Raw genomic sequence first — 27,598 nt, 5'->3', positions numbered from 1 at the left:
AGTTGCACAAATAAGTATTGGTAAAGTGACTGAATAAATGTTGATGAAATAAGTACTAAATTAACGTGCAACTGCTGTGATATGGCTGGCAAGACCACATCATAAAAAGCCAATTCATTCTTCATGGAAAAAGAAAGAATCTACAGAGGATCTGTGTCTGAATCTGCATCTAAGCTAGGCCTCAGGATGACAACAGCTTTGATAGTTGAGGAAAGGGAGCAAAAGAGTTATGGGGCAATGATTTTTAAGTCAAGATTGTAAACATATATCTACAAGTATAAATAGTATCAAGATACTTTGCTTTTATTTTCATTTTATTGTTTTGAGACAGAGTTTTGTTCTTGTTGCCCAGGCTGGAGTGCAATGGCATGATCTCAGCTCACTGCAACCTCCTCCTCCCGGTTCAAGCAATCCTCCTGCCTCAGCCTCCCAAATAGCCGGGATTATAGGCGTGTGCCACAATGCCCAGCTAATTTTGTATTTTTAGTAGAGATGGGGTTTCACCATGTTGGTCAGGCTGGTCTCAAACTCCCGACCTCAGGTGATCCACTCACTTCTGCCTCCCAAAGTGCTGGGATTATAGGTGTGAGCCACCATGCCTGGCTCAAAGCAAAATATTCTTAATGTTAAAAAAAATGTTAAGGATAAAAACATAAAGATTATTAATTATTAGCTACAGACATAATGATAAGAGATTATCATATTACATAAAATTGTCAAAAACTAAGGACTTTTTCACTTATGTTCTATAATTCAGTTTCTAAAGACAGAAACTATATATAAAAGTCGAACCTAGATCCTAATCAACAAACAGCCAAACCAAAATCCCTCTAATTGCAAAGCACAATGGGAATTTAAAGAATAATAATAAACAGGAATTGAATAACTTGTTCCTTTCCATTTGGGAAATCATTTATTAAGATAGTTTTGATTGAGTTCTCCCTGACTACTCGTGGGGAAAATAAAAAAGATGATGATGAAATGAGATGCTGTTTTTATTTTCTTCACAACAAAATTATCATCTTTTTAGTCCTTTTGATATACAAAGCATTTCACCAAATTTTCTTATTTCAGTTCTCAACAGCACAGTATAGCTATATTAAGATCCCATTTGTGCTCTTGAAGCCAAACTGAATACCATAGTTTTCCTGTTATATTCTACTGTATCCTAATAATAACGAATTGCAAACTGAAAGTTATTTCATAAAACTTTTGCATTCACTCTTGTATAAAATAAAAATTCCAATGAAAGTATACTATTATCTCAAGCTATTATAAGCAAGCAAATGATCTCAGTGACTACATATTGCGGGTTTTCATTGAGTGTCTGCTTTGTATAGTTTAATAGTTTCGATTAAAGTGACAGTTTAAATAAACTAAATGTGATTTAATTAAATATATTTTAAAATATGTACTGCAAACTCAAAAATTGGGAAACTTTCTTTTCAGATTACATGTGATATTTATTGAGTTGAAAAGTATAATCATGGTTAAACTGAATTAATTTACCTATTTGCTCCTCAGAAAAATTGTAAAATTAATCCAATAGGCTTTGATTACTCAATCTTATTATAAATTGCTTTATAATACTACTAAAAAGAAAACTATTCAACACACATATAACAGAGTTGGTGTCTCACAATGCGAGACATAATAAATTTCAGTGAAATGAGATGAGACTTAATATTTTGCTAAAATGCAATCATACAATTTTAATTAAAGTCAATTTTTTCATGTTCTCATACAGCAGATGACAAGGATATGAGAGTCATTTCTAACTAATATTATTTTAAGGGGTAATAATGTGAAAATTCAAGGACTACAACTGAAAAAAATCATAACATCATTTGTCAAGAAATATTCTGGGTACAAAAAAAAAGTTTTAAAGACACTGCTCTTTTAGAACATCAGTCAATACTCAAGTATTAAATTTGATGAACATATTCAAACCTAAATAAATAATGTAATACATCATCTCTCTACCTGTGTAAACACATGGATTTTCGTTTTTGAAAGTTCACAAATTCTACTTATTCTATAGTCAGATTAGTAAAAGAATGAGAGCCTCATTATTCAATAACTGGCATCATCATTTTTTGGTAATGATGTATAACTTCACACTTAGTGAAATACGGATTATGATCTATAACTTTAGACTTCAAATGATTTCACGTTGTTCCTTCTTAATCAATACATTGTTTATTTAAATGTAATGAATTTTTAAATAGCCTGACAAACTAAAATTTGCTACTTTATTTTCTAAAGATGTCAAATAATTCATCAAGATATAAAATCATGCTTTACACAATGTAGGCTATTCTGCTTATAAATAGGTAGGATTTTGCTATTCTTTTTCTGTACTCCAAGAGTATAGGGCAATAATTGCTTTATCTTTGTTTTCTGTTGAAATAAACAATAACATGTAAAAATGGGAATAAAATAATTCTGACATTTAACAATACAAATTATCACTGGATATTTCTAGAAGTTACAACAAAAATTACATCTTTCAAAAAGCAAATAAATCTTTTTTTTTAAAGAAAACTCAAAAGTAATGATAATCCTCAAAGTAAAATGGTATTTAATTCCAGTCATCACAGGAAACTGAATTTACACAATGAGGGGCTAAAAAATGACAGAAATGGATGCTTATATGAATTAGAAATCCCATTTAAAAGACAAATGTCTTGGTATATTAAGAACTACTTTAAATTTTTTGAAACAAGTAGGCCATAAATTATTAAGGTAAGTAGAGACTGGATAGATTTTCATTCATGAATCTTGTAAAATTTTACAATGTGCTGCTGTTATCCTTTTTCACACCTTCATTTATATGACGACATGAGAGATTTGCTGGCAGTTATTATGTTTTAGTAATCCCTGGGGCCCTTACTACATAACACACTATCTTAGGCATAGTAACTTTTTGGAACAGGAACTAAATTGAACTCCTGATTTTTTTTTAACTTTATAAAAAATAAATCTTTAAGGGCTGCTTATTATACCTGCATACAGTAGCAGGGGATTGCCATTATATTAATGTGTTAGCAATGCATTATTGTTGCACTTTTTCATTTTTCTGTTCTTTTTTTCTCAAAAGAACTCAACTTCCTTGTTTTCAGTCATATTATACCAGTTAATACCAACCTTACAAATGCATTCTACTAGTCATATTACTCTGCTAAACCTGTGTTTCAGAAGATCATTCTTCTTGTTTATTTTAGCTGATCAAGCAATACACTGCCTCTGAATTACGGCTTTAAGTGCTTTCCAACTTAATGAGGGTTAGTATTCCTCTGAGAAGTATATACTGCTTAGGAAACTAATCTCCTACTTGGTCTGTCAATATAGTCTTGTCCTACCAATAAAGAGGAAGTTAAATGCTACTACCTAATGGTGGAACTGATTGAAAAAATGAAGAGAAGGTGAGTTCCATTCCTTAAGACTGCCCAGCACATAGGGGAAATTATTCTTAAGAGCACCAAATACAAGAATCACCTAGGTTATCGGATAAATCTAAAATATCATGGTGTTTCAACATAAATGATCATACAATAAAATATCATGGTAAGATTCAGATTGTACTTAATTTTAATTCATAAAGAAATTTATTGGGTATTAAAGAATGAAATTCAAATGAAAGATGTTTAGAAAGTATATTAGATTGGAAAATCCAATTTTAAAATAAAATATAGGGAATGCTTTGACAAAGACTTTCCTGGACCTAACTCTAGTCAGGCTCCTGTTAACTCAATTTTCAGGCCCTGACTTCTGAGCATCTGCATTCATCTCTATGTTGCACAATTTTAGCAAGAATCCTGCTAAGTCAGTTTTATTAGAATCTTCACTCTTAATATATGATCCACCTAGATGTCTGATTGGGTTCCTCATCCTTCACCATCCTGCAGGTGATGTCTGACCACGCTGGCCTGTCTTTAGCAAGAATTCTGTTAGATCAGTTTAGCCAAAATCCCCTCTTATGCTTAACGTTAACTCTCAGTAATTTTCTATCGACTGATCCCCACTCGGCTCCTTGGCTATAAATTCTACTTTCTCTTGTTGTGTTCAGAGTTGAGTGACACACCTCTCTTCTACTCACCAAACATTATTAAAGTAGCCCACCTTGAATATAGTCTATCCCAGAAGTCTTTAACAAGTATCATGAATAATTATTTTTCTTAACAGCTTCAGAAGACGTATAACAATTAATGTATTTTACTACCAAAACAGTAAAACAGAAGACAGTTTAAAATAAAGATTAAAAGGATATACAGAACTGAAGTAGAAATGATGGTTGCAGATACCAATATTGAATATTGTTACTATGACTGGCAACATGATTTTGCCTTTGCTGGCAGAATCTAAGAATAGAAAGTGTTCTGTTTGCAAAGATAATAAAATATTTTTTGTTATCAAAAGAATTTTGTCACTTAAGTGTCAATTTAAAGAATATGTGAAAAATACTGCCCCTACCCTTTAGGATAGTGTCCTCAATTTCAGTTTTACAATTTTTTTCTTTCACAATAATCTCAAATAAAAACTAAAAGTATAAAAATGGTTCAGCAAAGATATCCATACTGCGCCTAAATAATGGCTTACTAATGTAATCTAAGAACAAGTCTTAATACTGGGACAAAGAAATCTTGGAGTTTGGTAACCAAATGGAAATCTCTCAATCTATAATTGCTCCCAAGCTTACCCTGGAGTTAACCAGGCATACAAGGTGAAATGAGCTGTTTAATTAGAAGTTATTTTCTTGAGAAGCATAAACAAGAGCATGTACTCTGAAATCACAGACAAAGGAAATATTACATTTAAGAAGCTTTCAAAGACAGTTCAGTAAAACTTTTTACAAAAACGAAAAGAAGTGCTAATTACTAAGTTAAAAAAAAAACTTTGAAAATTTCAAAATAATAATCTTCAGTATTTTTACAAGTTTTTAGGGAAATGAAAATGTTTCCACATTTTTAGGAGTGTGTGGTTATAAATATTATTAGTAGACCCCTTAACTTGTCTTCTTCTGGGCTACAGAATTCATTCGATTCACATGGTAATAATTCCATTGTAGTTTAGGCAACTTGAGGCAGATTTGTGTCTGTTTTATGCACTAATGTCTCTGTGGTACCAACAAGATAACCTGACATGTAGAAGGCCCTAAATAAATGGAGTTTGTTAATAAATGGATGGAATAAAAAAAATAAATTTGTAAAGAAAACCCTTATAATGTTAATCTGATTTTTCATTAATTATTAAAATAAAAAAGAATAGCCTATTGGAAATGTTTCCATTAAAAGGAAGCTAACATATTTTGGAGATAAAAAACACAACAACACACAAGATGCCAACTAAATCATCACTCTGAGAATTGTTATGACTATTTTCAGAACTGTCCTGGTTTCTCCATTTCTCTTAATAGTTATCCTTTAATGCCCTACATAGAAAATGCATTCGTCATTGACCTTTCTCTATACTGAAGAATTAGGCAACCCTCTTCTCTTAAAGAGAGTTATATTTACAATATCAAAATGGGACATGTGTGCAAATAAAATGAGTGACCAAGCATTAAATTTGATTTAGTGGATTAATTTAAACAAAGCATACTACAAATAGCAAAAAATGGTCAACATCTTATAAGCAATGGTTACATCTTTTCATTGTTCTATTCCCAGGGTTTACACCAGTGCACACAATTCATCATACATCTGATGCATATTTTTTTAAGAGCCAAAAACAGAGGTGATCTACAACAAGCGAACAAAACTAACATCAAATATTTAAGTGTTTATATGCTATTTTCCAATGCCTCCTTAACTCCATCTAATAAATCATGTCACAACTCTGGGTGTTTCTAATTAAAGAATGCCTCTTTAGCAGTGAACCTTAGTACAACTTACCCAGTTGACGGAGAGGCTTGGATAGCCCATATTTTAGCCCAGTAGTTTTAATGTCTCCAAAAGTTATTCATATCTAACTAAGCTTTCTTTCTTACAATAAGCATCTAAGTTTATCATTCTCCAACATACAATTTTGAGAACACTTGATATTTCCAAGGACCATTTGTCAATACATTAATTTAACTTCTAAAATAGGCCTATCTTCAAACTCAAAAGGTTATGAGATACTATTTCAAAAGAAATGTAAATATATTTTAAAATTTAAAAACATTTTAAAACATTTAAAAATATTTTTGAAGCCACTCTTTACATAAAAAAGAATCAGCCAAATTTTGGAAAGAAAGAAAATTAAATGAGACAGTACAATATCTGATATAGAGAGACTATTAAATATTAGCAATTCTTAGCATGTCATGCACAAACCAAGTGGTAATTTTTAACATCATCTTGTTTTAACTTGTCAAGAATTACCTTCTGAGCAATAATCACAGTAATCACTATTACTGGGCTTATCTGAGATCAATATTTAGTAATAAATACCTTTTAATTAACAGTTATTAATTGGTTTCAGATCTTGAGTAAACTGTCTTCAGCTTTGATTGACGCAAAGCTATATCTAAAATATATTAAAGAATGTCAAAATTGTATCACTCCAGTAATTAAAGAATCACGTGGTAATAAACTTTTATTTACCTTACTAAAGATTATTAAAGAGAAAGAAATATTTTAACAGCTAATCACAACACTTATTACTGGAGCTGCTGATTCTTACTCTAAATCAGAATTGATTTCCTTCAATTGCAGCTATGAATGATCGGTTTAAAAAGCAATAATGATAAAAGTGATCTTTCATTTTTATTCTGTCCTATCTTCTGATTGTATTTTGTTGTTTCATCTTTCAAACTGATTGAAAAAGGTATTTGTTAAAGATTTTTCATTTAATGGCTGGATGAAAGACATGTTTGAAAAGCTGCCAGAGTTCACTCTAAAAGGAAACAAGAATCCTCTGAATTATTTTTCTCATAGGTAAGTTACTATTCAAACATAGTAGCGTTTAGCTAAAATACAACGATAGCTATGCCTTTGATAAGTCAATAATCTATCCTTGATATAAAAATTCTCAAACAAGGAACTATGCATTGCAAAATTTTATGTGGTTTTCGGGATGGGAGTAGAGGAGGCTTATAAATCCTTAAAGTGTCTCCACTCAAAAGTAAGTTGTGCATATAACAATTAATTTAATTAAAAATACCTTTAAAATTATTTCTACGTTATACTCTGAATGTGTTTTAAAATTTTTTTCAGGAGTCCCTTTCTTTTTTAGGTATAAAGTTTAAGTTTCAATTCATAGAGAAGGCTAGATTCACTTCTCTTAGTTCATGTTAGAAAAAATAATAATGCTGTCTTTGAGTTACTCCAAATTACATGTATAAACTTTGAATAAGTTGAAATGAGTATATCTTATACATCTAATAAACACAGATTTCTTCATAATTGTTTACCCTTGAAAGGTTTTTTTTTTTTTTAAATAAAATTAACATGTTTAAAAAACTCCCTTTGGAGTAAAATTGGTATGTAGGAAAAAAGTACTTTGTAGTTGTTGTTGGTATTGTCAATCAATCATTGGTGATTCATTTTCTTCTAGATTACTTGGTATTAAAACTTGTGGTTTTCTTCCTCATTATTTTTGGTATAATCTTGACAATATTATTTACTGTATTTATAAAATATGGTATTACTGTGTCTTTATATATTGGTGAACTTGTCTGGATGAATAATAAGAAATTTTATTACCTTAAACTCAAATAAAGCCATTTAATTTTAATGTTTTGAATAAGCTAGACTGGTCTATATATTAATATGCTTGTTTTATATACGAAAATGTTAAGAAAGCAAGCATTGATTATCTTAAAATACTGTTTTGTGCAACTTTGCTGCATAATTTCTTCAAACTTTTATAATTTTTTCTACCAATTTAGAGTGTATTTATAATTATTTAAGAGGTATTCACGTCTGAAAAAAACAGTACCTCTTCTGTGTATGTACATTTACAGGGCTGATTTTTCAAACCATCAGAAATGTTACCATACTAAAGTCATGAAAACCACTTTAATTTATTATCTATCCCAGGAACTTCCTGATTGTATTAATTTTTGTTCTATAATTACTTTAGCTATAACAGAAGGGGTTTTGGCAAACAACATTAAATTACATATATAAAAGCAGATACAAAAACTTATATCTTAAAAGTATATACATAAGATATTATACAGAAAGAAATTACACTCAACCTTCATACAGATATGTGATTTTTAAGATGATACTTGAATAAGCTCATGATTTAATAACCAAATTTATCCTTTGATTTAATTTAATCACTTTTTTCAGACTAGCTTACATTTATGGTCATCATCTGAAACGTTTCAAAGAAAATATTTTTCATTAGTGACAGTGAGAATTTAATGAATCTATAAAATAACAGTATAGTTATATACTGGCCACTGTTTGACACTGAAAAATCTAAAATGCATGCTTACTGAATTCTGGTCTTCCCAACATTAGATTGTTTTTTAATAGTGCAATATTTTAGAGATAGCTTTTAAAATTAACAAAATGCAACAGTCCAGAAAAGTTAATAAAAAACAGCTCAATCCTGATGAGCTTGGCTGATACTCACAGAAATCAGGAAAAATAAGTCTATTTATAAGTATTCTTTCACAATAAATCTATAATGGAATATAAATGAAACACACCATTATGAGAGAATAATTCTTCCATAGCAGATAACTATAATACATTCTAATGTAATGTTCACATCTTTATTAATTTAATCAATAAATGTGTATTTGATAGATTTAATTTGCTGGAACTATAATATGGTAGCTACTTTATTAGCTATTAAAAGAAATTTGTTTCGCTTTGGGTGCTTTTAAAGGTATCCACATCTCTTCTGAGTAAATTAGGGTTTAGGCATTAAAACAAACACTTTTGAAAAAATAGTAAAAATAGGTTAAACTGAGAATATTTTTTTCACTCTAAATTTAAAAAATAAAACATTAACAAATTATGAGTAGTGCTTATTGAATAGAACAGTGAAACAGGAGAATCTATAAGACTTCTCAGTATAGTAGATTGCATGTCATTTTTCAACATCTCAATTTATACTATTATGGTTGAATATAAACATTTAAAATTAGAGCGCAAATATATATTTCATGATAAAACATCAATTAATCCAATCAATTCATTATAAATATATATGATATATCTTTCCATTTGGGGAAAAGATATTGGCTAGTAAATCAAAATTGAGTTTATTGTAAGTATTAGAGCAACAATTAATTACTCATGATTAGTTATTTTGAATACAAAATTGGGAAATACTTCAGAACTGTGTGAATGAATACTTTATTTTAAACATTAAGTGTAGAGGAATAGATTAAAAGCTTATGAAGTAATTATCTATGAAGACTTTGTAACTGAATAGGTCTGCAGGTGAGTAATTGGATACAAATATTCTTGATATCTCATACGTATGCTTTGAAAAGATAGGGGTAGAAGCCTTAAAAGTTCCTTGTGAGGACATTTGATAACCAGTGTAAAATGGTTATGGTGGCTGATACTACTAAAAATTTTTAAGAAATTAAGAGCTTGGCCAAAATTTCCAAGTATGTCTTCCGTAGAAAGGTCATTAGTGTTCATCATTGAATTTCATGCTCAGAGACTCATTTTCAAAAAATAAACTAGAATGTTTCCTAAAATAGAATAAATGTTATTACACTAGTCTCTCCTTTTAGCAACTAATGTCACCCACTAGCAATCAATAATATTCACACAGATTATTTTTTATTTGGCTTTGTTTTAAAAGTTATGACTTTTATAAACACCAAAATAACAGAATTATACAGAACACATAGTGCATAAAGAAAGTGGACAGAGTTATACTTCTAAGTGCCTAATTAAGTTTATCCAAGTAGTTGCTAAATTAAAATACCCAAAATGCCAGATGTCACCCTAATTAATTCTGGTAAACTTTGTATGAGTTTGTGAAAATAGATAGAAATCAAAAGTTTGACTACTTAAAGTTTCTCCTCTTTTAAGTTATTACATGAAAATATTTTAATCTTGTTCTCTATTAAGAGTAGAGATCACCAGGTTGACAATATAAATCTGCTAAGAAATCAGATGTTCTTTTTATTAAATGACTGAAAAATCATGAAAAGCAACTATTTTATAAAAGTGACTCTACTCAAAACTGAATAAAAGCAAAGGTAAATATATTATAAATAACAACAAATATGCCTCAGAAAGTGTATTATTTCAAGCTTTCAAAATTACACATAGTAAAACTTTTATATTCAATCAATATCAAATATTTATTAAATTCATTTGACACCGTATGACACTAAGAAGATTTGATACTAATATTAAGAAAAAGTTGAGTCAACATCATTTATTGTGTGGAGATAAAAGTTTATAAAAAATGACTAATAAAAAATTCAAACTTAAATGTTATCCTTTGAAAAATCTATTTTGTTTTTATAACATATTTGTCTTCTAAAGCATCCCATCTCTTACGTCATTTTCTCTACAGCTCTCTGAGGTAGGCATTGTTTTATCTACGTGAGAGACAAGAAAAATAAATGAAGAGTGGTCCCAGGTGAAACTAGAACTGAAATTCAGGAAGGAAGTCTAGATGTGTCAGCACTCCACTTTTCTGAGTAACCCATATTGAAAATAAATATTAAAAATTTGAGCACAAATATGTATTTCATGATAAAACATCAAGTAATCCAATCAATTCATTATAAATACAGATGCTATATCTTTCATTTTTGGGAAAAGATATTGGCTGAGATATAGGATGTGAAAGAGAAAAACATTAAAAGCCTTAGAAGAGTACATCACTAATCATAAGCCACTATCATAATATCCAAAAATCTTTGGGATATTTTTCAAGAAAAATTAATTGTTTTCTAAAAACAATATGTGTGCAAAACAAGTATGACACAAATTGGTATCATATTCCCATAGGTGTCTAAAATCTTTTAATATTATCCAATTTGCTAAATTATTAAATGTTTCAGACTCTTATTCTAGTATATAACTGCCTCTTTTATAGATAATATGAGAAAACTAAAAACAAATACAAGAAACAGAAGAAACTGAATCATAGGTGAATAATGAAACATAAAAGTTTGGAAATCCCACCAGTCATCTTCTTTGTACTTGTAGAGAGAAACACACAAAAACACTACTCTGAAAAGAATTTCCACCTTTATTTAAAGAATACACAAATCTAGAAGTCAAGCTAATGGTAGAAATTACACACACACACATACAGTCACACACACACACACACACACACACACTTTGAGTCCCAATGGTTTCTTCCTACTTAGGTTTTATTTACTTAACTATAATGTACAATAATTTTGCAGGAAGAAAGTCAAGATTTATTGTAGTTCATGAAAATGTATATTTCTATTACGATGATGAATTTCTTAATTCAAGATATCCTATGAGAAGATGACATTACATAATATGATCTGATTAAAAGAAAATGAAATTGATCATTATATCATGTCTATTTCATTTGGAAAACATTATTAAAACAACACAGATTTAAAATAAATATCTTCTCCAACCACCAAAAAATTTGTGTATGTATACAAATATATGTATACACACACATACACACACACAATGAACATATCTGCTACAATAAAATTGCTGAGGATTAAATGCAAAAGTATTGAGGAGTTAAAATCCATTGACAAATTACTTTCTCTAGTGGAGTAAAAACTACCTTTTGCATCCAACTAAGAAAAGCACTACAACTTTGCAATTTTACAACCCAAAGTTCCAATTATCTTTCTTATTTCTTCAAAATTTTATCAGTAAGCCTTATTAGCAGAAAAATTATTGATCAGGGATCCACATCAATAAATGTAAGTACTAAAAATATTTCCAGAGATAATTTGAATAATACAATTTCTTAGAGAAGAGAGTGTTATTAACAAATAGGAGAGCTTTATGATGGTGTTTTAGTATTTTCTTTTTTTTTTTTTTTTTTTGCTTTACTGTGTGGAAACTCCAGGCTCCTTCAACATGTTAGCAAAACATAACAAAACGATATCAATAATAATAACGAAACTTATTTGAGTATTCAGAATGTGTTTTGTCATTTTAATTGAGAAACATCTGATAGTAGAAGAAATCTTTTGGCTGCTCAATCTACAAAACTAAGAATGTAAAATAAATTTATTTGGGGAAGAAAACCCATAATTTTATTTATTTATTTATTTCAGTTTTCCAACTGGTTTGTAAACCCAAAGGTTTTCTTACTGGGGTCATACACTACACTGCCCTTGGGCAAGCTTTCCTTTTTTGTTCTGTTTTACAACCCAACCCACCCCCACCCTATATTTTTTTAAGGTGGAGAAAATAATGAAAATACCCACAAAACAGTTCTTTCAAGTAGTCAAAATTACTTTGTTAGCTCAAGATGCCTCTAACAGTTGTTCAATTGTCCTTTATATATTAAGGTCTGGGACCTTAACAAGAAGCAATGTTTTTAATGCATTTCTGCAACTGCCATCTTCCACATTTCATTAAGGTTATACATTTCTTCCTTTAACTCTCTACCCTTCCCATTTCTTCCTCTAACGTTGGTCCAATTTATGATTTGTGTAACATGGCTAAACATTGAAATAAATGCACACTAAGCAGTTAAATTAATGCATGTCAAACATCTAAACCGTTTTACCCTGATTCACGAATATGAATATTAAGAAGTTATGCATCATAGCAGGACCAACTGAAAATGCATATATTCCATTGCTTGAAACAGAAAAAATATCACATGATAGTAAAACACAAGTTATATGATTGTCAATAAAATACATTCATTCCTTACCTGCTTAACTGCATGATGACAAACAAATCTAAGTAACACGCAAAAGAAAGTCCCCCAAATCTGAATCATCTGTCTTCCAAGCTGCTGTGGCAGTTTTGTACCCTGGTGCTCTCCTCTTTGCTTACATACATTTGACTAGATAGAATATTTGTAAGTGATACCTAGGTTAATTTGCAACCCTGGTCACCTTTTCCTCCTTCCAAACAGCCGGTGGGCATGCCACACAGCTCCAAACACGCATCTTAAATCAGAGGTAGTGGCTGCACGGCGTCCCCAGCAGAATTCCTGTTACAAGGAGGTTCCTTCCCTAAAGGGCTAATCACGTTCTCGACCTGGCGCAAGGTAAAAGGCTCTCCGGTTCAACTCTTGGGGACTAGGAGAACAGCCATCAGAGACTTGAACTCCCTGTCACTGCTTGGCTGTGGCCCCGGCAGTGATCGGCGGCCAAGAAGCACCAGCCCCTCTCCGGTGGAGCTGGGAGAGAGGGCTCCGAGTCCCAGATCTTCCCGCTTCCCACCCCCACCTCCAAAAATAAAAGGCCAGCTTTAAAGTGGGTATAATGCGAGCTAGACAGACTCCAGATCTTCACTCTTTGCTTTTAACTTCAACCTTGTATTCCAAGCTCTGGCTTCAAGTTGAAATCCAACTCTCTTCCGCTCTCCCGACCGCCCTCCCGATTCTTGGGAGTTGGTGAAGGAAAGGAAGGAGTGACGGTCGGCAAGAACGCTCCAACCCAGAGCCTAAGGAGTCATTCAGCGGTTCTAAACCCGGTTCGCAGTCAGGCAAGGACAGTGATGAGGGTTTTACACCACAGGCATCCTCAGGAACCGTCATTTACCAACATTAAATATAGCTCATGAAAATAAATTAGATAAATATTAACGCAAAAAGGTATTAAGAGACTCCAGAGATCTGAAGTGCATTGCCTCATACAGAAGAGGTGTGCTCAACTTTGGCTTGGGAAGGTTGGAGATGGAGCATTCTGGAAGGATGGAAACCCCCTGGCGCACCCCACTCTGTGGGGATGCAAATGCCCACACCGAGCACAGGTTCGCGGCAGGGGCCGGGCGAGAACCTGCGCCGGCGGGTCGGCGTGGGGGGCACCTTTCCTGCACGCACGGGTCATTCCCACACCAGCCCAAGCCTGGGGCCCGCAGGTCAGCTAGGCACCTTGCTCTCCACCCTGCCCGGAGCTCAGGTGGCGCAGGCGTTGCCACGAGCTGCGGAGAAATCTCCAGGCAGAGTCGCCTGTTGATAACCCTCCAGTTAAAACGTTCTTGGCTGCGGGAGCCCCTCAGATGTCAATTTCCCTGAGCTTCGGGAACAACACAGCAAAACGCACTTACCTAAAGACCGAACGTCTGTTCCTTACTGGATCTGACTGCACTGAAAGTTTTTTTTTTTTCTTCCTCCCTCCACCCTTGCGCAACAACAGCAGTCCTCCAAAGAGGATGCTTGAATTGAAATCTATGAAGCCCTCGTTTCTTCCAATGAAGTCACAGACTCTGATGGCACTGGCTTGTCAGGCGGGACATCGGACCGGGAAGGAGACCAGGTGGAAACTAGTGACCTAGTGACGGATGAGGGGCGCCCAGTCGTGCGGACCGCGGTCTCAGCCCCGTTCCCTGTCGGTGGGAGTCCAGGGGAAAAGCCCTTGAATCCCGAGACTGGGGGATGGGGCGACGCTGCAGCTGGAGTACTTTTATGTCTGGGAGCTAAAAGGGCTTTTGAATTTAAAAAAGCATTGCTTGGGTTGTCGCGTCAGCCATCAATGACGACAAGAATAGTTATTTCCCAGAAATTAAAAAAAAAGAAGAAAGAAGGAAAGAAAAAAAAAAAGCGTGAACAATAGGCTCTTACCTCCATCTATCCCAATAAAAGGAAATGTTGTAGAAACCAGGAACTTGTCCTTAATTTGGGGGGGGGGGGGGGCGTATGTTCAGAAAAAACCTTCAGTGGGTGTTAGAAATTACTGATACAGGCAGCTTTGGCATTTAATGAATACCGTGCTCTCCTCGTTATGTGTCAATACGTGAAGTAAAAGTAAAGATTTAAATATTTGTCAAAACAACTATACTGAAGGGGAGGTGATAAGCCCATAGAAACGTTCATAAAAGCAAAAGGCACTGACCATACTCACATGCCTATTAAAAACGGGGGGTGGGGTTAGACAAGTAGGAAGAGTGAGGCAATTAAATTTTTCATGTAAAGTCTGTTCTTGAATTTCAATTTATTAGGACCAAGATAATCAGGGGTTTCTTCTGATAGCTCCTCTCTGAAATGAGTACTCTGTGTCCAATTAACTGTTCACCAGCTAATTCACAAAATCAGAAATGTACTGCCAAATACTATGCGTAAATTAAAATACTGTGCCCAAAATAACGTGTTAGTGTGTGATTTGAAATATTTTAAGAAAAAAAAATGGTGCCCTCAAAACTCACAGTCCTCTTCCTTTCAGTGGCATTTTAGTGCTTAAGGTCCTGCTAAATTCATAAAAATACACTTTAAAACAAAGTCCTCCCTCAGCCATGTAATTGCTTATGATGAACAAATACTGACCTGAACAACCTTCTGAAGATTAGACCAGTGAACTTTCCTGACCTGGCAATTGTCAGGTCTCTTTTAAGCTCTGTCTTAAATAAACATATAAAATGTGACCTTTCAAATGGCCCAAGAATGTGTGCCAAGAAGGGTGATGGGGGGGAGGTTAATGTCTATGTAACCTGTAATATAAATAAGGACAGAAATTAAAAAAAAATAAAGAAGGTAAAAGATATTGGGGTAATACATGGAATATTGGTGTAATACGTGACATGGGATATGTCTTAGTAGCGCAATTGCCACTAACCTACTAATTAATAATTATGGCCATATGGATCTTCGAGGTCCGAAAGTAACAAAAATGTGAAAAATGAAATATTTCAACAAAACAGACCTTATTAAAAATAACACTAGTTAAGTTTCTAGTAGCAGATAAAGAGAATAACTTACCAGAGGTAATTTCAGGAAGCAAGAAGACTGTGAGAAAAATACATCCAGGATTCAAATAGATATTCCATGATCTTCCAAATGAAGGCAAAGTAGTGAGCTGCAGGGTAGTGGGACTCTGAAAGAATCAGCAGTTCCTGGTGGCATGTAACCAAGTAAAACCCAGTTACACAGAGAGCCACGAGCCCCCAAGGCAAGAAAACAGAATGTGAAAATGCTTTATATTGGGGGGCGGGGGTGGGATGGGGGGTGATTCGTGGTGATCCTTAAGCAAAGTGAGATTTTACAGGCTGTGCGTCCCCATACAGCGGGGAAAGACAGAAGCTGCGGACCCCCCGAGAACAGGAGGCGGAATACAGATACATCTGCGAAGAGGAGTGAAAGGACGTGTTGCAGACAGCGAGAAAACGAGCGGACTAGTGACCACGGCTGCGGTCATCCTGACGCACGCGGCAGGAGAGTGACTGGGGCCGCGGGAGGCTCCAGTGAGAATCCGCCAGGGCGCCGCTCGGAAATCCTGCTCGGATCTTCGCAGCCGCCCGCGCGGGGAGCACGACTGCTAGGATTGACCGTGCGCCGTCAGCGCGGTTCCCGGGTGCTTCCCTCGGACGTGTTCACTCGCGGCAACTGAGGGAGGGGGCCCCCAGCGCGGCCAAGCCCGCGGCCCCCAAACCAAGCGCTGCGGGCACCAAGCGGTCGGCGGTCCGCGTGGGGCGGCGCGGGTGGGGGCGGGGGGCGGAGGGGCGCGGGGCGCGGGTGGGGGCGCGGGTGGGGGCGGAGGGGGCGCGGGGCACGGGGAGCTCCGGGGGCGCCGGGACGGGGGCGGGACGCAGCCTCCCCCGGGTCCCCCTCGGCCCGCGACTCGGGAAACGGCCTCCTGCAGCCCTCAGCTCCGAACGCCCGGCCCGAGAAGCCAGAGCTCCGGGGACCCCGAGGACCGTCCCTGGGGAGCCCGCCCCCCGGATTCCCGCGGTTGCTGCGGGAGCGCGCGCTGGAAAAAGGCCGAACGCGCGGTCCCGCCGTGCTCGGGCCCCGACACTGACCCCACGGCGGCCTGATCAGTCGTAAGTCGCTTTATTCCCGCCCCCGCTCCACTCTCCGGCCCGTTCATTCCCCCGCAAGCCCAGGCCCGGTGTCTCCAGGAACTTCCCCTTCCCCCTGAACCCCGCTTCCCGGGCGCTGCCCGTGGGACCGACAGGCTGCCGATCTGTTCGCAGGTGATTTACGTTTCGGCCGCGGAACGCACCCCACCCCCCCGGCCCGGAGCGCCCTCCCGGGAGCAGACCCCCGACCCTCCCGCGGGTTCGCGCCCGCGCTGGGTCTCAGTGAAGAGCGCCGTGGGAGTCTCCCGCCCTCCGCTCCGGCAGCATCTGCCTCCGAATTACACGCCTCGCTCTCTTTTAAGAAATAGGAGGGAAAGGGAGAGTGGAAATTGATTTCTCGCAGAGACTGAGGCGCTGAATGAGACAGGGAATAAACATTTGCCCTGGATAAAAATGTTCTTGGTAAGTAATCTTATTTTCCGCGGGTGAAAAAGAAGCAGATTGCTTCTCACTTTCCCATCCCCCACTCCATTCATTTATTCGCTCTCTGTATGTAAATCACGAGCTGGGTCAGTGGAAATTTTCTTTTCCTCTTTCCTAGGAGAGTAGTAGTACGCAAGGGTGAATTTGAAGTAGAGGGTTTTAAGGAGAGAGTAGGAACGCTTTAAGGTCCCTTATATCCTACATTAAAAACCCGAAGACTGGTAAAGCAGTGAAATCCCTGTTTGCTTACTAAAGTGGTATTTAAGTACCTCCCTTATTTCCTAGTAACTCTCTTTCCTTTCTGAAAATAAAGAAAATCGTTTTGGGTAGTGGCCCCCTGTCTATGCTTTTAGTATGTCTTGGCCATGTCCTGAAATATAATTTCAGTTCCAAAATTGGGAACGGTTATTTTTCACATTTTGCAGGTAAATCAAGGCTATAGAAACCACTTATCAAATGTGCATCTTGGTTCCAATCATTGTACCAGATACAAATTAATAGTATCCACAACGGCTATTTGCATATCGTGGTGATTCTATAAATTCGTAAAGCCCTCTGCTTTTCCGTGGGTCTATAGCACCCCCAGCCTGTGCATGCTCACAGTGTGAAGAGTGGAGAGGTGTGTCAGCGGGAAAAAGCCAAATGGCTCTTGGTGGTGCTTACATCATATGTCACTAAGTGTGGAGAATAACAGGTTTTGCAAATTGTGTGAACTTGGTTTTCAAGTGTAAGCTGACCGTTTTTGATGCACAAAGTTAAAGGAGACTTGCTCTAAGAGAAATCATTGCAATTTTTCATTAACAAACTTTTTTGTCTATTGTTATTATCCTACTCTGATCCATTATCCCCTAAATTTAATAATAAAGGATAAGCTAAGTGGAACAAAATTTATTCCTCATGATAACAGAATGGCTGAAAAATCATCTGAAATGTATAATATTAAAATCTTATGGGTAAGAATAAACTTCATTTTAAACAATCAGTATTCTAGAAATCAGTAGTGTAAAATCTCAGAAGAGAGTTAGTCACGTGGCATATTGCAAGACAAAATATCATGTTCTCAACTCTCTATATAGTCTTCATAACCAACAACATTTGCAAGAGAAAAGAATTGCAGTAAGGACATGTTGGTATAACAGTTTTTTCTCTCTCTCCTCAGGCTGTTGTCCAGCTCTAATGATGTCCTAGAGCAGAAGTGTTTCTTCTGTTGTCTCACTTTACCAAGAGGATGATTTCTGTGTATGTCTCTGTGTTTTAGAGAGTCTGGCAAATGCTGCTAAGAGGCTCTGAGGTTCACATAAAGAGGATGAAAATTCTGAATTACATTCATTACAAATAACTCTTAACAATTGTGGGAGGTAGACAGCACACTTTTCACATAAGACTTTGATATGCTGCCTAAAGCTACTTTCATAATTTCCTATTCAAAGAAATGTACTTGTTCATTGAGGACCCACCCTGACTTAAATTAGAAAAACGTAATATTCAGATCCATATTTTATATGTGAAATAAATGTATGATTGCTCTTCTTAAACATTTGAAAAAAAGACAGGATAGCAAAAATATTGTGGCCCATAGTTTATGAACTTTAAAAGTGCTTACAGCATTTAAAGTTTATTCAACAATTTGTGTTTGAGCACTATACTAATTCATATGGTTACATTTGATCAACTCCTTAATGAAGCCATAGGCTTAATATTTCCTAGCTGCCTTTTACTTTTAGAACAAATCTGGTATATACTTAGACTGCTCCAAAAGTTATCCATTTTAATTTTATGTTGAGAATGTCTTTCTTGGATAATCACAATGCATATTTGCAGCTAGGACTTCAGTACATTTTATGTTATTGGTAATGCTTTTCTTAGCTATTGTGGTGCCACCTTCTTAGAAGTACTGTGTATGAGTACCAACTAATATATTTCTTGCCTATTAACCCACTAAAATTTCTCAAAGCAATATTCAAGATACACTTTATTACAGAAATTGGAAAGCAATTTGCCTGGGAAGCAAAATGTTGACATGATTCAGGTGATTTTAACATTAAATCCAACTTGTAACAAAAATGGGTTAAAGATAAATAAATTGGGACTATTACTTGCATACCAAAGACAGTCACACATGACACACACATTTATGCATATATAATTACCTTCAAAAATATATTGAAATGTATTCATTTTCACATCAGGTGTGTTTATTTTGTTTTTAGACTTTTCTCTTTGAGTCTAAAGTTTTTAAAATACCTATGTATGCAGGAATCTTCACATTTTATTTTATAAGATCAATATGCTGCTAAATAAACTAGGGCTAATGTAGTCAAGTCTCAAAAAAGTATGTTGGAACTTGAATGGACATTAAGGATCATTTAATCTTATCGCTCATGATGATGAAGAAGTTGAGACCCAGAGAGGTTAAGTGATTAGTGTAATCAAACACTAGCCAATAACCTAAGAAACTCTAAATGTAGGTTTCTTAACTTCTTAGCTAGTGTTCATTCTATACATTTTATTACTAAGACAGGCATTCTTTGAGAGTGGGCCTAGAAAACAGGAGAAAGGAAGAGAAAGCGCAAAGATGTGTAAATCACACCAAGTCTTCTTAGCTACGTTGTTGGTAGTACTTTTCATTGTAGAAAACTTTAATTCTCCTGCTTTATTTCATCCTGCGCTCCGCCACCTTCACAGGATTGGAAATGATCCATGATAAAATTTACCTTGGCAGAAAATATCCTCAGTATTCTTTTTGTACACGCATTAGTTTGCTGTTCCTGAGACTACTTTCCCTCATGGAATATAAACTGTCCATAATTCCAATCACCTGCAATGTCATAATCTGTTATGTCACCTGTATGTTCTACTTTTTAAATTCCCTAAAAATATAGAAATAGGATTGTTCTAAGAGGAAAGCTGTCATCTCAAAATAAGAAGTTTAATTACAATCTAACACATATCTGAAATTGTACACACACACACACACACAATATGAAAGAAATGCAGAGATTAAGACAGTGCCTTTTAATGGAAACATTATATAAAACATACAAACAAAAATATCTCACCACACAGGTTCCATTAGTATAAAAAAAGTTCCAATTTAAATAAAAGCTGCAAGACGTCAACTGTTTAGAAATGTTCGGTGTTCTGAAGTGGTTTGGGACATACCAGTGTTTCTTTATATACATCAATATTTGTGTGTTACATGCAAGCCATTTTTGTTTTGAAAATGGCAATTCTGAAGTAGAATATCAGCACTAAAATCCATTTGGCAGTTATTACTTCAAAAGGGCTTTCGTTCTTGGATTCAACAAGATGAACATAGAATCAAATCAAACATTTTAAAATGTCTATAGTGTATGCTTATAAAATAAACATTTTTGCACTAATCTGAAAAATTAGTGCTTTATATAAGCAATTCTAGAAGCATTTTTCTGTAGCATTTGTATTGCTGTGTGTGTTTTGTGTGATTAATAATTAGTTTTCAGACGGGGCACAGTGGCTTCTGCCTGTTTCCAATACTTTGGGAGGCCGAGGAGGGAGGATTGTTTGAGGTTAGGAGTTCAGGATCAGTCTGGCCCATATGGTGAATCCCCGTCTCTACTAAAAATACAAAAATCAGCTAGGCATGGTGGCAGGCACCTGTAATCCCCGTTACTTGGGAGCCTGAGGCAAGAGAATTGCTTGAACCTAGGAGGTGGAGGTTGCAGTGAGCCGAGTGGCACCATGGTATTGCAGCTTGGGGGAGAGAGCAAGACTCTGTCTCAAGACAAAAAAAAATAGTTTTCACATGTATATAATGTGGGTGCCAAGCTTAAACTATTTCAAAACACATATTATCAACTCTCAGTTCCATAAAGAAGGAAACGTGATTACGTTTTTTCATATGTATTCTCAACTCATTCAGTTTGTATCTCTACCACCTATCACATCTCTCTACATAGAGAAGGAGCTCAATAAATATTAATTTAATGGATGGAACTAAGGACTTAACCAATTTTTCCCTCTTTTACATTCTTACAAAGGTTTATTGTATTTAATTTTTATCTAATATTTAGAAATATTATTAAATCATAGGATTCCTCAAAAAATGTTTGGAATATTTGACGTATGTTTGGCATTATAAACAAAATTATATTAGAAATCATGACCTCTGGACAAGACTTTGTAGTCTTATAAATATCTTACTATCCGCCACATTAATTTAATCCTCTCACCATGTTGTGAAGTAACCTACTATTTTATCTTAATATGAGAGAAGTGAGGTATGAGGAAATTGAAGCACTGTTACCAATTTCTATCTTAGTCTGCCCATTCAGGCTGTTACAATGAAATATGATAAACTGGGTGGATTAAACAACATAGGCTGGGAATTCCAAGATCAAAGTGACTGCTGATTTGATTCATAGAGAGGACCTGCTTTCTGGTTAGCACCGTGTGATCACATGACTTCATCGGTGTGTCGAGGCAGAGGAGGGGGAGGTGGAGAAGAGAGGGAGATAGCTTACTTTTTTTATGGGCACCAATGCCATTATGTGGGACCCACCATTATAGTCCATTGTAAACCTTATTACCTCCCTAATTCTTTACCTAAAAATATCATCACTTGAAGACTAGGGCATCAAAATACGAATTTTGGGAAGACGTAAACAACCAGCCCATAAAAATTACTAAAAGACATTGTTGAATTCTTTTTTTTCACTATATTGTATTTCCTAGCTTGTTGAAGAAATATGATGAAAATGCCATATAATATTATTAACAAGGTATTTACATAAGTGTACATTCTTCATCTGTCAACTACGTGCAAGTATATTTAGGGAAGAGTGAAATGTTTGTAGTATTATAAGCTGAATTATGAAACTGTCGGTTTATTTAACACTTTGCTACTCAAAGTTCTCAGAGTTAACATTTTTTGACATTTACAAAAATGATTATTTTCTAAATTATTTATACTATCAATATTTATTTATTAGTGTGGTGACTAAAATATATTCATTGGCATAGTGGATATATGAATTTATGCATATTGATACATGTATATATATGTACAGTTTTTGAAAACTTACACAAATAATATGAGAATATTCAAGGAAATTATAAGATACAGCTTCCTTGCAATCTTTTCTTGTAACTGGATTTTAATGATTAACTAATATGGGTGTGGTAGAAACAATAATGCCCCCCAAAATATCCACATCCTAACTCCCAGAACCTGTGACAGCTTCCCCTTTTATGGCCAAAGGGACTTTGCAAATGTTAAAATACTAAGTATGTAGAGATGTAGAAGATATCCTAGATCAGCTTACATGCCCAAAGTAATCACAAACATCCTTACAAGAGGGAGGTAGAATGAAAGGGTCAGAGAGATGTGGGGACAGAAGCACTGGTGGAGTGACGGGGAGGAGGGAGGATAATAGCCAGGAAATGCAGGCAGGATGCCCTCTAGAATCTGGGAAAGGGAAGAGTCTTCCCTAGTGCTTCCAGAAGAAATGAAACATTGCTGACCCATTTTAGACTTCTGACCTCCAGAACTGAAAACTAATAAATTTGTGTTACTGTAAGTCATACTTGTGGCAATTTGTAACAGCTGCAATAGGAAACAAATAGTCATCAACAGAGTAGAATATAAGTAGTCTGTGCTTTCCTATTTAGGAATCAGTTGATTTAACAGCAAACTCTGGCTTCATCATCATTCCATTCTCCAGGTACTGAGCAAACCACCAACTTTCCTGAGTCAAGAACTGTGTTGAGGCTGGGCACAGCTGTTCACACCTATAATTCCAGCTCATTGGAGGATTTAGGAGGGGAGGATCCCTTGAGCCGAGAAGTTCCAGATCAGCCTGGGCAATATGGCAAAACACAGTCTTTACAAAAAATACAAAAATTTACATACAGTGCGTGCTGGTGTGCACTGTAATCTCAGCTCCTCAGGAGGCTGAGGCAGGAGAGTTGATTGAGCCCAGGAGGCTGAGACTGCAGTGAACCATCATCACATTGCTGCATTCCAGCCTGGGCAGCAGAGTGAGACTCTGTCCCAACAAAAGAAGAACAAAGTTGATTCTTCCTATTCCTTTACATAGGGGATGGATAGGAAATCAGAGTAGGAAAAAATAGACATAGCACTGCTTTCCAGAAATTAGTGAATTAAGGGTAGATAAAACACTACATAATTTTATTTATTTAGAATATACTACTTAGCATATAGCCTCACACATATTAGCACCCAACACATGCTGATTTAGGTATAACAAATATTTACATAGATGTGAGAAAGTGCATAATGTTCATTACATTTGAAGATTACGTGACAAGTACTAATCTTAGTATAAAGAAAAGACACTACACACAAGATTCAATGCAGAAGCCGGTGAAAATTAACAAAATATTTACAAATTTTTGAGATTTAAAATGAGATCACCAAAAGAATAACTGGCAAGGAGTAGGAGGATTTTTATTTTCATTGGAGAGATTGATATGAAGCAAACTGATCCTTTTCTTCCCATGTCTTGTATAGTATTGCAACTAAGAAATGGAACTGAACATTTACTTAATTAGGATGCATCATTAATTTTAGTGTCTCATGAACTTGAAAGGCCTTTCACCCCTTTAATGAAAGTAAAGAGGAACTAAGCTACTTGAGTGCCAATCCTCTTGGTATCTCTAAATCTCTCTAATGCTTGTATTTTCTATTCAAAAGAAATACATACTTTGTAGGAGGATGAAAAACAACCCTTCACATTGATTATAGAGTTTTGCCTCTGAGAAGAAAATATGAATTTATAGACAAAAGTAATTTTAAAAGACTACATAAAGTGAATTCATTACTTATTTATGGAAAGATACCAAGTCTAAAAGTCAACCCAACAAATGTTTATTGAGCATTTATTCAACAATCATTTATTGATAGTATTATATATAAGAAGCAAGATTTTAAATGTTACAAGGATGTAAATATAAGTAAGTTACATTATTTATATCCTAGTTAGAGGATAAGAGGGGTATGCTGACAAATAATAAAGGTTTTTTAAACTCCCTCCTATATTTAATTCACATCATCAATCATCCTTTTATTAGAAAGAAAAAAAAAAGATGTATTGATTGTCATCTATGAGCCAAGCACTTCCTAGAAAAAAGTGCTGAATAAGACAACCAAAGGAACCAACCCAAGTATCTGACAACTGTTAACACTATCATCATAACCACAACAAAAGAAGTAATGAGCCTATACTTAAATCACTGCTGCTGCCTTTATCCTAGACATAAGATCTCTTCAGCCACATACATCCAGCATGCTTCATGCCTTTTCTTATTAGCTTCTGTCAGCATTAAATAAGATTGTTACCTATTGCTTGTATTTGTTGGTAGGATGTTTCTTTAGCATTTAGGAGGCAGCAGTTGAGGCAGGATGAATAATCTGGTCCATATAAGTTAAGTGCTATAATGAACAACTCCAAACTTCAGTTGCTGTACAGAAAATTTAGGTGGATGCCGTGGCTCACACCTGTAATTCCAGGGCTTTGAGAGGCAGAGGATGGAAGATCCCTTGAGCCCAGGAGTTTGAGACCAGCCTGAGCAATATAGGGAGACTTTGCCTCTACAAGAAAAAAAAATAGCCAAGCATGGTGGTGCATACCTGTGGTCCCAACCTCCTTTTGAGGCTGACGTGGAAGGATCACTTGGGCTGGGGAGGTAGAAACTTGAGTGAGCCACTGCACTCCAGCCTGGGTGACAGAATGGACTCTGTCTCAAAATAAATAAATAAATAAATAAACAAACAAACAAAAATAGATAAGAAAGAAAGCAAATTTAATTTTTGCTCACACACAGTTCATTTGTGTCAGCAGGATGAATGTGGTGGTCTGATTCCCAGTGATTTAGGGACCCAGCAGCCTTTCACTGACTAACCCAAGACTATAGGAAGTCCTTTGATGTTCTCTATGCATTTGATCAATGAGAGAGCGAGTGTGGATGATCATTTAGGAGATTTTTGTGGGCCAGCTCTAGAAGTGGCCCGTATCACTTCCCTTCACACTCCACTGAGAAGAGCACTTTTTCATAGCCACATATAACTGCAAGAAACAGTCTCTTTGAGGAAGAGACCAAAACCCTTCTACCAGCTGAGCACTTCTCACTCATTTCATTGCTAATGCATTAACAAGTCACTGTAATCTCTCACTTGGTTTATTCCTGTAATCTCTTCTTTACCTTGTTCTGCCTTCCAAATTCCACTCTTTTTATCCTTAACACAGAAAATAGTGTAACCCGGTTAGAATGAAAATCGATAATGTAACTCCTCTGCTCAAAATGTGCAATGAGTTTCCATTTATCTGCAACCAAAATCCTTGCCATGAATGCCAAGGCACTAAAACATTTAATCTTTTTTTTCTTCCTAGTCTATTACTACTTTCTCCACCTTAGTCAGTCTCCTCTAGCCACACTGGCCTCTTAAAAAACTCGCTTCCTTCTTTAGGTTATCATGTTGGGAGAAATGTCCATGTTTATGTCTGGTCCCACTCTCAGACCTCATTGAATCCAAAAGACTTGGGTATGTTTCATAACACACATCATCCGTGAGAGACATGGTAGTCCCCTTCTCTTTCTAAAATGCCACAATAGAATTTGCACTATACTGTGAACAGCGCCTGTTAAGAGTTGTTCTTTTCCAAAATCACCAGAGAAAAGTGGAGCAGAAGCCTTTCTTCTTAGACTTCCCATTCTCTTTATCCCATTATCACCCTCATCCTCCATCTTGCTTCCTTCTTCCTCCTGTTGTAATTATTTGCCCTGGCCTAGAAGGACTTTTATTAGCATTCTCCAATAAACATAACTGAACTTATGTCTAATGCTCTAAACATTAGAGTAAAAATTCCTTAGAGTAAAAGTTGTCTATTAGAGTAAAATGATTCTACTGTGAATCCACTGAGATCTGACTCTTAAAGTAAAGTCTTAAATATTTATTTACTTTAATGTTTAGCTTTTGCAAACAAAAAGCACCTTGGCTTCACACCATATAGCCAATTGAGACTGAAGAAACACATTCAGCCCTTTGATTGGCACTGTTCTCTTCCTAGCAGAAAAACAACCCCTGAATTAAAATATCCAGTATTTCCTGAATGCATTAGACTATAAATGAATGTATGCAAAACTTTTACAAGAAAGAAAAAACAGTGATTGGTTTGAATCCGTCCACCTGCAAGAATACACCTTTATTTTAATATAAGCAACTTTCACCTTTTCTTGACTTCTTTCCATTATGTGACTAATATGCCACAGTGAGATGCTGAATATCTGACTCAAGACAATTTCTGTCCTCAAGAGCTATATGTCTTTACCTCTTCTCTTGTAAGATTATGGACTCTATTAAGTATCTGCTTGTCTATTATTTTTAAAATTAAATATCAAGTTGCATATAAACAGGCCTAGGTCTCATACCTGTTCAGTACTGCAAGGGAAGGCAAGGGGAAAGTAAGCTGAAACTGAAATTCTCCTAAAGTGTGCAGAGAGGTACAGGGAAACCCTATGCATTGCAAATATCTATCAATTCATATGTAGGTTCTACAGTTACAGTGTTATGACCGTCATAGTCAACAGGGGGAGAATAAAACAAAGTAGTGATTGTCTGAAATTAGGTTGTTTTAAGTGACGGATTATTATAAATGTCTTACAGACCCATCCAGTATTATTGATTGATTGAAACTACCATGTAAATGTATTTGAAAGAGGTTTCCATAGTGATCACCTCATTTTTTCCTTTCTCACACAAATGTTATCTTCTGAGCCACCCTTCAACTCCCAAGCCAAATACTTAGGAAAAAGCCCATGAACATTGTCCAGTGTAATCATTCAATTGCATAAATTCTAACTGAATTCTAAGGAAGAATTATAATTAAACTGCTGTAACTGTTTATGCCATTATCCACACTATTGTATATTAACTATAGCTATGCACTTGAAGTTACTACTTATGGAAAAATTTCTTCAATCTAGATCATAAAAGAAAATAAATTTAATTATTTTCAAGTAAAGGAAGTAATATGCTCAAGTATCATAAACAGATATACATTAATAATATTTAAAATACTATGCTTACTTGTATGTATGTGCTATAGGTTCCTCTATTCTTTGCCATCCTTTCATAAATCAATTGATATTCCTTTGAGACAAGACACGAGTAATTTTAAATAAATTTTTATATAGGCATAAGCAGCCCCAAAGATCTCATAGTTAAGTAAAATCAAATAAGTATTAATTTTCTTCCAGATTTTTATCATATT

The 27,598-nt window shown here is 35.5% G+C and overlaps 1 protein-coding gene across 6 annotated transcripts in view; it reads right to left on the bottom strand.

The window, feature by feature from the left end:
- BRINP3 (BMP/retinoic acid inducible neural specific 3) overlaps positions 1 to 16,500 on the bottom strand; it is a 360,785-nt gene extending 344,285 nt beyond the window's left edge. The window contains exon 1 of one of the 6 annotated variants that reach the window (XM_032291134.1): positions 15,805 to 16,500. The gene's annotated coding sequence lies outside the window, so the exon portion shown is untranslated. Of the gene's footprint in view, positions 1 to 12,813; positions 14,118 to 14,159; positions 15,723 to 15,804 lie in introns of those variants that run through there. The other 5 variants (XM_032291130.1, XM_032291131.1, XM_032291133.1 and 2 more) reach the window with 5 other exon arrangements.
- Between the last annotated feature and the right edge of the window lie 11,098 nt (positions 16,501 to 27,598).

Source organism: Sapajus apella, unplaced genomic scaffold, assembly GCF_009761245.1.
Source record: "Sapajus apella isolate SASKATOON/1434 unplaced genomic scaffold, GSC_monkey_1.0 scaffold25, whole genome shotgun sequence".
Classification (NCBI taxonomy): Eukaryota; Metazoa; Chordata; class Mammalia; order Primates; family Cebidae; genus Sapajus; species Sapajus apella.
Note: the sequence above shows the minus strand (reverse complement) of the source record. Positions and strands in the feature narration are given on the sequence as shown.